Source organism: Vombatus ursinus, unplaced genomic scaffold, assembly GCF_900497805.2.
Source record: "Vombatus ursinus unplaced genomic scaffold, bare-nosed wombat genome assembly UNPS02004142.1, whole genome shotgun sequence".
In the NCBI taxonomy this organism is placed as follows: domain Eukaryota; kingdom Metazoa; phylum Chordata; class Mammalia; order Diprotodontia; family Vombatidae; genus Vombatus; species Vombatus ursinus.
The window spans coordinates 49858-63979 of NW_020943920.1; the positions used below are offsets into that span (position 1 = coordinate 49858).

Here is a 14122-nt window from a genome sequence, read left to right on the forward strand (position 1 = left end):
ATTGTATGTGATTTTTATGTAGGTAAAGGTTTCATTCATTATTTTTGCTACATCAATAAAGTAGCAGAGAGGGGTTAACCTCAACCATTATACTTATTTTAAAAATAAGTTGATAGAATTAGTCATCTGTCTTCAGAAAAGCCAGCAGAACTTTTCTATGTACTCTAGGTAAGCGTTGATCTAAGTCTTCAATACCATCCTGAACAGTCATGCAATTAAACAACCTTGGGAGATACTGCATAAGGTACAGCATGGAGCAGTTTACACATTTTTGTTTCTGGATAATATAGCCAAAGTAAAGCACATCCAGATCTTTTTCAATGGTTTTAATGTTTCATATACTTAGAATTCTATAAAACTAGAGCCATTAGTAGATAAGTATATGTACAAATATATTTTAAATAAAGTCTCTTGTCTGCTTCAAAATTTAAGGGTGGTTTGGTTTTTACTGGTCAGTCATCTTAAGGGGACAATAAATAAAAGTAAAAAAGGCTGAACTGTTTTGCATATCTTTGTGGAAGAATGCAGAACATTTACACTTTTAGAGTTCCAGAAAGGTCACTATATGGACTGAACAGCTTATGTACAACATCTGTGCAATTTTACTTAGCTGAATATTTTAATGCAAGAGCTCCTCTTGGACAAGAAGCCACAGTTATTCTTGTCCAAATCCCTCTGTTTCTTGTATTGCAAAAAGCAGTTTCTCCTTTAGCTGTTCATAGCTCTTATATGGTGGTAGATCCAAATGATTAAAGCATGTATGACTTTGTGGTAGGCAGGTTTGGGGGTTTTTTTTGCCAATTTTTTCAATGCAAAACTTCTGAAGACTATTACTCCCCATGAGCTCTGCTAATCTTCCTAAGGGTAGTGGGCAGTTTCCAGCATCAAACTGCATTAGACACATTCTAATTGCATTGTCTGTCTCTTTCATAAACTACCAGAACCAAATGATCTGCTTGCTATTTCTTGTGAAATGTTGATATACAGTATTTCTCTGCCAGTCTGCTAAAATAGACTTCTTGCATGCCACACAACATTACCTCCAATTCTTTTTCATCAAAGTACTGAAGCTATTGAAGGGGAACAACTTCATTAAAACCATCAAGGAAAGCTTTGGTCTGGTCTTGTACTCCTCAAGAAAAATGCCATTCTGCCATCAAACCAATATATTCTTCTTTGTTCTCCTCAGTCACCAGGATATTAGAACCTTCCAATTTCAGATCATGTGAAGTCACTTCTCTCAAAATTTCCATATCAACTGAAAAATACATTTCCAGGACACATTGTTCAATGTTGTTGTTTCTTATCCAGATGAGGGAGTTATAGAATTCAGTATCAATAGATTCCAAATCTTTAATAGTAAGCTTCTTACTTAGCATATGCTTGTATAACGGCAAAGAAAAACCAGTGTCAATAAACTTTCTACAAAACAGTGCCATAGCAGTAAAGCATCCAATGAAATAGAAGTATGAAAGATGATCTGGATTGACCGTTGATGCTGGATTAATCTGAAGGCAATAATTGCTTTTTCTAGCATACTCAAACAAGTAATACATAGAATTCAGCACTTCATGGGAAAGCAAAAAAAAAATTCTCTTGTCAGGACACCATAATTAAGCCCTTCTTCTCCCCTGAATATTACATACAATCTCCTCCTCAAGTCATAGGGTTTTAGAGCTATGATGTGTTGGAAAGAGACTTCAAGCAATGTTTATCGGGACACATTGATTTTCACATGGCTGGGTAGTGCATTAGACTGGCACAAATAATGGAAGTGTGCAAGTTCACTAAAGTTGCATTCATAAGCAATTTGTGGGTCTTCTGTTTCAGAGGATTTCCCAGTATGAGGATCCTTAAATGTCATTGTCTTTGTGTTATGATTGACAAAATACTTAAGACCTTCTCTAGTATATCTGATTTCCCAGCCCCCTGGAAGGGGGCTTTCAGACAATAAACCTTGAGTTCTTGGGTCTTCCCACTGTGTTGTTTTTGTGTTATGATTGACAAAATAAATTCTGTTATTTGAATATACTCTTTTTTTCCCAACTGGGTGGTAAAGAACCAAGAGGATCATTTTCTGTGGATAGTACTGAAGTCAAGTAGAGGTATTGTCAGTTAAATTGTTGCATAGCTCCTTGGAGTTGGTTACACTGAGACTTCCATTGTTCAAAGTTTCTGAGTGGTTCCATAGTAGGTTGCTGCCATGTTGTTGCTCTGGTACTATGGTCCACATAATAAACTCTTCCACGATCATCAACTCTTCTTTCCCAACTGGTGGTAAAGGCTGTGGTCTCTCCTATGTTGTAGTTTGTGTGTTACGATGAACATAATAGGTTCTATCATGAGGATCTTTTCTCTGTTCCCACCTGGTGGCAAAGGTTCTGTAATGGAATTTCCAAGCTATTGCCTTATAGGTTCTTCAGGTGCATTAGAAGATTGTCTTGGTTTGGCAGCTTCAATAGCAGAAGTATTTTTAAAATTAGAGGCAGAGTCTACAAAATTTAAAACTTCATGTACCATTTCTGCACTGGCTGAAGCAAAGTATGCGCTATTTTCAGAGCACTCAGGAATTTCTTGAGTTATAAGATCTGTAGTAGTAGTAGTAGTAGTAGTAGTAGTAGTAGTAGTAGTAGTAGTGCAATTAGTAGACATGGGAGTTTCTTCAGATCTTATTACAGTCCGAAGAGCAGGTGCATTATCAATTGCTGCAGATGAAGACAATTCTCCATTAGCAATGTTATTGGCAGACTGAGATGTAAATGGTTTTGAAGCTGGTGTATTTTTAGGTCGGGTTGCAATATGAGGAGATGAAGGTGTGCTGTCTCCATTAAGTACATATATGCAGAATGAATTTTGTACTACTGAGTTTGTAGGTGTATGGTTATTTATTCCATTAGCAACTTCAATGGCAGATCTGGTTATAGTACTTGCTGAAGTTTCTCTGTTTTCATATATGGCATCACCATTCTGCTGTACTTCTATGGCTGCTGCTGAAGGGCAATTTGTTAGGGTTTCTTGCTCAACCACCAATCCATCAAGCACAACTGTCAGTTCACCAGTTTGTATTATTCCACTCTTGTTTTCCAAGGAGAGTTTTATTTGTTCTTCCACTCTGCAATTTTTTATTGTGTATTTCAAGAGCTTGTCTCAAGTAGTCTGCTGCCCTTCGTGATGACTTCACACTCTAAATTCCAATGTGGTCTGACGTGGCACATTCACGGTTAATTGTTCATCCCACTTTGGATTAGAAGAACTACTAGATTTTGCTGTTTTCTTAATTTCTCCATCTACAGATAATTCCGCATAGATAGCTGTTCCAAACCAGTTCTTTTTTCTTTTCAGTTTGGCACTAGAAAGAGTCACCTGAAGCTGTGGTCTTCCATTGTGGTTATTACTAATATCAGACTGTGGTGAAGCTGTAGCCATTTCCCAATGTTCAGTTTTAGCCAAAATTTCTGGGGTGCAGCTAAAGTAGTCCTCAGGGGAGAAATCATATCCCCATGCTCACACAGTAAGTACTGGAAGTAGAATTCAAATCCAGGTCTCTCCTGACTCCAAATCCAGTTCTCTTTCCACTACACCACACTGCCTCTTCAAGGATAAACGAATTAAAGGGGAGAGCTGGTATTTAAACCCAAATCTTCTCCAAAAACAGCAGTTTCTTTTTCCCCAGACTCACGGCCAATCTGCCTCCCTCGCCTGCCTGCCTGCTAAGGAGGTGGCTGCAGCGGCCATGCCTCTCCTCTTCTTTCAGTAACCTGTAGCGGGTCTCCTCACCCGTTGGAGGGGAGGATTGTAATATTCCAGCTGCAGCCATACCAGAGTCGGCCCCCAAGCACTGCAAGCTGCCTGCAGCTGCACGGACCCAAAATCAGGGGAGACCACCGGGGCCCCCTTTCCTCTCAACCCAACCCTAAGCCCCGAACCACACGTGGCCTGGGTCCAATTCCACCTTTTTCACATAATTATTAATGGTTTCTTTGATTTCTTCCTTTACCCAATATTTGTTTAAGATTTCACTGTTGTCTCCATATGGGCCTGTGTCTTTTGTTTGTGGTCCCTAAATGGAGCTCAGTTTTCTCTTTTATTATGGTGTGTAAAGGATGGTTGTTTTCCCCCCCACTTATTATTATTCTATTTTTTTCTAATTACATGCTAAGATAGTTTTTAACATTCACTTTTACAAGATTTTGAGTTCTACATTTTTTCCTCCCTCCCTCCCCTCCCCCCTTCACAAGATGGCATGCAGTCTGATACAGGCTATACATGTACAATCATATTAAACATAGTCCCACATTTGTCATGTTGTGACAGAAGAACCAGAACAAAATGGGAAAACCATGAGAAAAAAAGAGAGAAAATAGTGTGCTTTGATCTGTATTAAGACTCCACAGTGCTTTCTCTGTATGTGGGCAACATTTTCTATAACCAGTGGCTTGGAATTGTCTTAGATAATTACACTGTTGAGAAGAGCTAAGTCTATCATAGTTGGTGATCACAAAATGTTGCTGTTACTGTGTACAACATTCTCCTGGTTCTGTTCACTTCACTCAACATCAATTCACTTAAGTCTTTCCAGGTTTTTCTGAAACCCTCCTGCTCATCATTTCTCATAGCACAATAGTATTCAATCACATTCATATACCACAACTTGTTCAGCATCCCCTCAATTTCCAATTCTTGGCCACCACAAAAAGAGCTGCTATAAATATTTTTGTATTTATGGGTCCTTTTCTCATTTGTATGGTCTCCTTGGGATACATACCTAGGAGTGGTATTGCTGGGTCAAAGGGTATGCACCACAGTTTTATAGCCTTTTGGCCATAGTTCCAAATTGCTCTCCAGAATGGTTGGATCAGTTCACAATGCCACCAACAATGCATTAATGTTCCAATTTTCCCACATCTTCTCTAACATTTATCGTTTTCCCTTTCTGTCATATTAGCCAATCTGATAGGTGTGATGTGGTACCTCAGAGTTGTTTTAATTTGCATTTCTCTAATCAAGAGTGATTTAGAGCATTTTTTCACATGACTCTAGATAGTTTTAATGTCTTCATCTGAAAACTGCCTGCTCATATCCTTTGACCATTTATCAATTGGAGAAGGATTTGTATTCATATAAATTTGACACAGTTCTCTATATATTTTAGAAATGAGGCCTTTATCAGAGAACCTGGCTGTAAAAATTGTTTCCCAGCTTTATGCTTCCATTCTAATCTTGGTTGCATTGGCTTTGTTTATGCAAAATTTTTAATTTAATGTAATCAAAATTATCCATTTTGAATTGCATAATGTTCTCTTTATTCTTCTGTTCTTCATAGATTTGACAGGTAAACTATTCCTTGTTCTCCTAATTTGCTTATGGTATCACCCTTTATGTCTAAATGACGTACCTATTTTGACCTCATCTTGTATATGGTGTAAGATGTTGGTCTATGCTTAGTTTCTGCCATACTATTTTTCAATTTTCCCAGGAGTTTTTGTCAAATAATGAGTTCTTTTCCTAGAAGCTGGAGTTTTGGGGTTTATAAAATAGTAGATTACTATAGTCATTCTCTACTGTGTCTTGTGTACGTACTCTATTCCACTGATCTACCACACTATTTCATAGCCAGTACCAAGTAGTTTTGATGATTGGTGCTTTGTAATGCAGTTTTTGATCTGGTATGGTCAGGCCACCTACCCTTGCATTTCTTTTCATCAATTCCCCTGGTGTTCTGGACCTTTTGTTCTTCCACATAAATTTTGTTATTTTTCCAAGCTCTATAAAATAATTTTTGGTAGTTTGATTGGTATGGCACTGAATAGGTAAATTAATTTAGGTAGAATTGTCATTTTTATTACATTAGCTTAGCTTGCCCATGAGCAATTGATATTTTTTCAGTTATTTAGATCTGGCATTATTTGTGTGAAAAGTGTATTATAATTGTATTCATATAGTTCCTGGGTTTGTCTTGTCAGGTAGACTCCCAATTATTTTATATTGTCTACAGTAATTTTAAATGGAATTCCTCTTTCTCTGTCTTTGTTAGTAATATATAGAAATGCCAGTGATTTATGTGGGTTTAGTTTATATCTTGCAACTTGGTTGAAGTTATTATTTAAAGCAGTTTTTAGTTATTTCTCTCATATTCTGGCCTTAGAGATCATTTTTTCTTTCTTAGGGAGACCATTGATGGCTTGTTCAATTTCTTTTTCTGAAATTGGGGTATTTAAGTATTTTATTTCCTCTTCTGTTAATCTAGGCAATTTATATTTTTGTAAATATTCATTCCTTTTATTTAGGTTGTCAGATTTATTGGCATATGGTTGGCAAAATAGTGCCTAATTATTGTTTTCTTTTCCTCTTCATTGGTGGTGAATTCACCCTTTTCGTTTTTGATACTGATAATTAGGTTTTCTTCTTTCTTTTTTTAAATCAAATTAAGTAAAGATTTATCTTTTTTATTGTTTTCTTTTCATAAAACCAGCTCTTAATTTTATTTATTAGTTCAATAGTTTTCTTAATTTCAATTTTATTAATCTCACCTTTGGTTTTCAGGATTTCCAATTGCATGTTTAATTGGGGATTTTTAATTGATTCTTCTTTTTTAGTTCTTTTAGTTGCATGCCCAATTCATTGATCTCCTCTTTGTCTATTTTATTCATGTAAACATTTAGAGAAACCAACTTTCCCCTGAGAACTGCTTTGGTTGCATCCCATAAGTTTTGGTATGTTGTCTCATTATTTTTATTCTCTTTGATAACATTATTGATTGTTTCTATAATGTGTTGTTTGACCCACTCACTCCTTAGGATTAGATTATTTACTTTCCCATTAGTTTGTATTCTATCTTTCCATGTCCCCTTCTGACATGTAATTTTTATTGCATCATGATCTGAAAAGGATGCATTTAATATTTCTGCCTTTTTGCATCAGATTGTGAGGTTTTTGTGACCTGCATGTAATGTGGCCTGCCAAAACAGCCTATGGGACCATTGCTGTGCAGGCTTGCCCTAGTACATGGTCAGTTTTTGAGTAGGTGCCATGTACTGCTGAGAAAAAAGCTATATTCTTTTCTATACCCATTCAGTATTCTCCAGAGGTCTACCATATCTATATTTTTGAAAATTCTATTCACCTCCTTAACTTCTTTCTTGTTTATTTTGTGGTTAGATTTATCTAGTTCTAAGAGGTGGAGGTCGAGATCCCCCCCAGTATTGTTTTGCTTCCTATTTCTTCCTGTAACTCACTTAACTTCTTCTCTAAGAATTTGTATGCTATACCACTTCATGCTTATATGTTTAGTATTAATATTACTTCATTGTCTATGGTACCTTTTATCAAGATTTAGTTTCCTTCCTTCTCTCTTTTGTCTGAGATTAGGATTGCTACCCCTGCTTTTTCACTTCAGCTGAAGGATAATATATTCTGCTCCAGCCTTTTACCTTTACTCTGTATGTATCTCTCTGCTTCAAATACGTTTCTTGTAAACAACATATTGTATGATTCTGGTTTTTAATCCACTCTGTTTCTGTTTTATGGGGGAGTTTGTCCCATTCATTTTCACAGTCATGATTACTAACTGTGTCTTTCTCTCCATCCTATTTTCCCCTCTGTTTATACTTTTATACTTTCCTCTCCTTTCACCCTTTTACTCCTCACCAGTGTTTTGCTTCTGACCACTGCCTCCCTCAATTTGCCCTCCCTTCTATCAGTCCCCTCCCTTTTCTTTCCCCTTTCTCCTCATATTTCCCTGTCGGGTAAGAGAGATTTCTATACTCAACTAAATGCGTATATTATTCCTCTTTGAGCCAAATCCAATCTGTTCATGTTGGTTGTTTCCATGACACTATCTATTCATCTCACCCTCTGCCATCCCCTTTTCCTTTGGCCTTCAATCTTTCCCAACATCAGGGTCTTTTCCAAAGAGCTTCATCTTCTTATTGTGTGGCCAAAGTATTTAAGTTTCAGTTTCAGTATTTGACCTTCCAGTGAATGGCCTGAACTAATTTATTTAAGTATTGAATGATTTGAAATCCTGGCTGTCCAAGGGACTCTCAAAAGTCTTCTCCAGCACCACAATTCAAAAGTAATGATTCTGCTGTGCTCAGCTTTCCTTATTGTCCAGTTCTTATAGGTACACGTTGCTATTGGAAAAACCATACCTTTGACCATACAGACCTTTGTCAACAAGATGATGTCTCTGTTTTTTTAGTCTGATATCTAAATTTGCCATAGCTTTCCTTCCAAGGGGCAAGTGTCTTTTAATTTCACGGCTTCAGTCACTGTCTGTAGTGATCTTTGAGCACAAAAATATAAAATCTGGCATTGCTTCCATTTCTTCTCCCTCTGTCAGGAAGTTTCAAGACCAGTTGTCAGGATCTTAGTTTTTTTTTTTATGTTAAGTTTCGACCCAGCTTTTAAATTCTCCTCTTTCACTCTCATCAAGAGACTTTTTAATTTCTTTTCATTTTCTGCTTTCAAAGTGGTATCATCTGCCTATCTGAAATTATTGATCTTTCTCCCAGCAACTTTAATTCTGGCTTTTGAGTCATCCAGCCTGGCATTTCACATGGTATACAATGCATATAAGTTAAATAAATAAGGTGACAATATACAACTTTGTCATACTCCTCTCACAATCTTAAACCAATCAGTTGTTTCATGTTCAGTTCTCAATGTTGCTTCTTGACCCACATGCAAGTTCCTCAAGAGACAATGTAAAATGATCTGGTACTCCCATCTCTTTGAGGACTTGCTGCATTTTGTTGTTTTTATTTTTTATTAAATTAATTTATTTTTACTTTTCACCTTTCCCTTTTATAAGATTTTGAATTCTAAATTTTCCCCTCTCTTCCCTCCCTCCACCCCAAGATGGTATGCAATCTGATATAGGTATACATGTATAAGTATATTAAACATATTTCCACATTACTCATGTTGTGAAAGAAGAATCAGGACAAAAGAGAAAAAACACAAGAAAAAAAAGAGAGAAAATAGTATGCTTCAATCTGCATTCAGTCTCTATAGTTCTTTCTCTGGATATGGATAGTATTTCCCACTGTGAGTCCCTTGGAATTGTCTTAGATCATTGAACTGTTGTGAAGAGCTAAGTCTATCAAAGTTGGTCATCACACAATGTTGGTGTTACTGTGTACAATGTTCTCCTGGTTCTGCTCACTTCACTCAGTATCAGTTCGTGTAAGTCTTTCCAGATTTTCCTGGAATCTGCCTGCTCATAATTTCTTATAGGACAATAATATTCCATTACACTCATATACCACAACTTGTTCAGCAATGGCTGAACCCCAATTGATGGACATCCCCTCAATTTCCAATTCTTTGACACCACAACAAGAACTGTGACAAATATTTACATATGTATGAGTCCTTTCCTGATCTCTTTGGGACCTGGTAGTGGTATTGCTGAATCAAAGGATATTGCCCTTTGGGCATAGTTCCAAATTGCTCTCCAGAATGGTTGGATCAGTTCACAATTCCACCAACAATGACATTTTGTTGTGATCCACATAGTCAAGGGCTTTACTCTACTCAATGAAGCAGAAGACAATGTTTTTCTGTAACTCCCTTGCTTTTTCCATAATCCATCAAATGTTGGCAATTTGGTCTTTAGTTCCTCAGCCTTTTCAAAAACCAGCCTGCCCTTCTGGTTCACATATTGCTGAAGCTTAGTTTACAAAATCTTTTCTGGTTTTTTTTTTTGTGAGATAATTTACCCCATTCTACCTCTCTCATTCTCCTTCTCCCAGTATAATCCTCTCTCACCCCTTAATTTTATTCTCCAGATATGACCCCTTCATCTTCAACTCAACCTGTGCCCTCTATCTACACATCTATCTATCTATCTATACATACATACATACATACATACATACATATAATTTTTTCCCTCCAACTACCCTAAAACTGACAAAGGTCTCATGAGTTACAAATATCATCTTGCCATGCACGAATGTAAACAGTTCAACCTTAATAAGTCTCTTATGATTTCTCTTTCCTGTTTACTTCATCATGTTCCACTTGAGTTTTGTATTGGAAAGTCAAATTTTATATTCCACTCTGGTCTTTCCATCAAGAATGCTTGAAAGTCTTATATTTTACTGAATGACCATTTTTTCCCCTGAAGAATTATACTCAGTTTCGCTGAGTAGGTGATTCTTGGTTGTAATCCTATCTCCTTTGCCCTCCGGAATATTATATTCCATGCCCTGCAGTCCCTTAATGTAGAAGCAGCTAAATCTTGTATTATCCTGATTGTGTTTCCACAATACTTGAATTATTCCTTTCTGGCTGCTTGTAATATTTTCTCCTTGACCTGGGAACTCTGGAATTTGGCTACAATATTCCTAGGAGTTTTCCTTTGGGGATCTCTTTCAGGAGGAGATCGGTGGATTCTTTCAATTTCTATTTTGCCCTCTGGTTCTAAAATATCAGGGCAGTTTTCCTTGATAATTTCTTGAAAGATGATATCTAGGCTCTTTTTTTGATCAGGGCTTTGAGATAGTCCAATAATTTTTAAGTTCTCTCTCCCGGATCTCTTTTCCAGGTCAGTTGTTTTTCCAATGAGATATTTCACATTGTTTTCTAATTTTTCATTCTTTTGGATTTGTTTTATAGTGTCTTGATTTCTCATAAAGTCACTAGCTTCCAATTGCTCTATTCTAATTTTTAAGGAAGTATTTTCTTCAGTAAGCTTTTGGACTTCCTTTTCCATTTGGCCAATTTTGATGTTTAGGGCATTCTTCTCCTCATTGACTTTTTGGACCTCTTTTGCCATTTGGGTTAGGCTATTTCTTAAGGTGTTATTTTCTTCAGTATTTTTTTGGGTCTCCTTTAGCAAGCTGTTGACTTGTGTTTCATGATTTTCTTGCATCACTCTCATTTCTCTTCCCAGTTTTCCTCTACTTCTCTTACTTGCTTCAAGGCCTGGCACTGATTCATATTTTTCTTGGAGGCTTTGGATGTAGGTCCTTTGACTTTGTTGTCATCTGCAGGTTGTATGTTTTGATCTTCTTTGTCACCAAAGTAAGATAATATAGTCTGACTCTTTTTGCGCTGCTTGCTCATGATCCTGGCCAATTACTTGAGTTTTAAGCTCTTTGTTAAGGTAAGAGTCTGCTTCCAATGTGGAGAATGTACTGTCCCAAGCTTCAGGGGTTTGTACAGCTGTTTTCAGAGGTACTTCTAGGGACCTGAAAAGTGTCAGTTCTTCCAAGCTGGTATGATAAGGTGCGAGGTGTTTTCTCTCCACTGCCACAACAAGCTCCACCATGCCAGCGCTCCTCTTCCCCCCATGACCACCCCTCAGAACTGCGACCCAGATCCAAGCATGGGCAAAGCAAGAGATTCCTGCCTCAGCACTCGCAAAGAGATCCCTGCAGTTCCCCTCTGATCAGCCACTCAGTTCCCCCTCAGTCTGTGGGCCAGAAGCTCAGGTGGCAGCCGCTGCCCTGGGGGTGGCTGAGACCTCACTCCTTCTCTCACCGCAGCCACAGACTTTTCCCACTGACCTTCTAAGTTGTCTTTGGCATTCGTGGGTTGAGAAATCTGGAAACCGCCACAGCTGCCTGCGATTCAGTCTTCTGAGGCCTGCTCCAGGGTCGCTGTGGCCTGCGCACCCATGCCAAACTGTGCTCCTCTCCCAGCCCGGCGCAATATACCTTTCTGATCAGCCATCCAGGTTGTCTTGTGCTGGAAGTTTGTTTCACTCTGTCTTTTTGTGGGTTCTGCTGCTTTAGAATTTGTTTAGAGTCATTTTTTAACAGGTATTTGAAGGGGTTTGGGGGATAGCTCAAGCAAGTCACTGCTTTTACTCCACCATCTTGGCTCCACCCCTAAGAATCCCAGCCTAGTTTACAAAATCTTAAGCATAACTTTGCTGGTGGGTGATATGAGCCCAATTGTTCAGTAATTTGAACATTCCTTGGCATTGCCCTTTTTTTAGGATTGGGATATAAACGGATCTTTTCCAATCCCATGGCTACTGTTCAAAATTAGCTGGCATATTGATTGCAGCACTTTAACAGCAGCATTTTTTTAGGCTTTTAAATAGCTTAACTGGAATTCCATCACCTCCACTGGCTTTCTTAGCAATGCTTCCACTTGACTTCATTCTCCAGGATGGCTGACTCTAGATCAGTAACCACACCATTGTGGTCATCAGTGATGTTAAGCTCTTTCTTGTATAGTTCTTCTTTGTATTCATGCCACTTCTTCTTAATCTCTTCTGCCTCTGTTAAATTCCTACCATTTTTGTCTTTTATCATGCTCATTTTTGCATGAAACTTTTTCTTGAATTGCCTAATTTTCTTGAAGATCTCTTGTTTGTCCCATTCTATTGTTTCCTTCTATTTCTTTGCATTGCTCATTTAAGAAAACCTTATTTCTCCTTACTGTTCTTTGGAGTTCAGCATTTAGTTGGATGTATCTTTCCCTTTCTCTTCTTTTTTGCTCTCTTCTTTCCTCAGCTATTTGTAAAGCCTCATCAGACTGTCATTTTGATTTCTTCCTGTTTTTTTCCTTTGTGGTTTTTTTTCCTTGCTGCTTTCTATACAACAAACCCTGTTCATACTTCCTCAGACACTCCATCTACTAGATCTAATTCCTTTAAAACTATTTATCACCTTCATTCCATATTCATAATGTATGCTATTTAAGGTCATACCTATATGGTCTGATGGTTTTCCCTGCTTTTTTCAACTGAAGTCTACATTTCGCAATAAGGCTGTCATGATCTGATTCACAGTCCACTACAGGTCTTGTTTTCTCTGACTGTATAGTACTTCTCTACCTTTGGATGCAAAGTATTATATTCAGTCTGATTTCTATAGTGACCATCTTGTGATATCCATATGTTGAGTCACCTTTTTGGTTGTTTGAAAAAGAGGGTTTTTATGGCCAGTGAGTTACCTTGACAAAATCCTTTTTCTTACCCAGTATCAAATTGTTTTGACAGTTGTGGCTGTGCAATATTGCTTGAGATCGGGTATGGCTAGACTTCCTTTTCTTTTTTCAGTTGATTTCCTTGATATTCTTTACCTTATACTCCTCCAGATGAATTTTGTTGTTACATTTTCTAGCTGTATAAAATAATCTTTTGGAAGTTTGATATGGTGCTGGACAAAGAAATTAATTTTGGGACTATAGTCATTTTTATTATAATTATTTGGCCTACACAACTCTAATTATTTAGAGTTGCCTTTATTTGTGTAAGGAGAATTTTGTTGATGTGTCCATCTAGTTCCTTCATGTCTTGGCAGGTAGGTCTCCTAGATTTTACATTATCTGTAGTTATTCTAAATGGAATTTCTCTTTTCGTCTTTCCCAGTTGGGTTATATTGTTAACGTAGAGAAATGTAAATGATTTTATAGGCTTATTTTGTTTCCTGCAACTATGTTAAAGTTGTTAATTGTTTCTGTTTTTTTTTTAATTGTCACTCTAAAGTTCTCTAAGTGAACTCTCTAAGTGAACTATATCATGCCAAAAATGATGGTTTTGTTTCCTCTTTCACTGTGCCTTATTACTTCAATTTCTGTGTGTGTGTGTGTGTGTGTGTGTGTGTGTGTGTGTGTGTGTTTGGTGTTATTGTAATTCAATATCTACAATTTCTAGTACAGAATTCAATAATAATGGTGATAATCGGAGTCCTTGCTGAACCCCAATCTTATTGTATATGCTTTCAGTTTGTCCCCATTACAAATAATGTTGACTCTTGGTTTTAGATAAATACTATTTATCATTTTAGAAAAGCTTCATTGGTTCCTATGCTTTTTAGTGTTTTTTTAAAATAGGAATGGATATTGTACTTTGTCAAAAGCTTTTTCAGCATCTATTGAAATAATATGTTGCTATTTTTGCTATGAATATGTTCACTTATGCTTATGGTTTTCCTAATACTGAACCAGCTTCTATTCCTAACATAAATCCTGCTTAGGTATAGGGTATGATCTTTATGCTATGTTGCTGTAATGTTCTTGCAAGTATTTTGTTTAAAATTTATTGCATCAATATTCATTAGGAAAATTGTTCTATAGTTTTCTTTCTCTTTTTTGGTTTTCCCTGGTTTAGATATCAAAACCATATTTATATCATGGGAAGAATTTGGTAGGATGCCTT

At 37.0% G+C, this 14122-nt stretch overlaps 1 pseudogene; it reads right to left on the bottom strand.

Annotated features, from left to right (window-relative positions):
• Positions 1 to 655: 655 nt before the first annotated feature.
• LOC114053618 lies at positions 656 to 3426 on the bottom strand (annotated as a pseudogene).
• Between the last annotated feature and the right edge of the window lie 10696 nt (positions 3427 to 14122).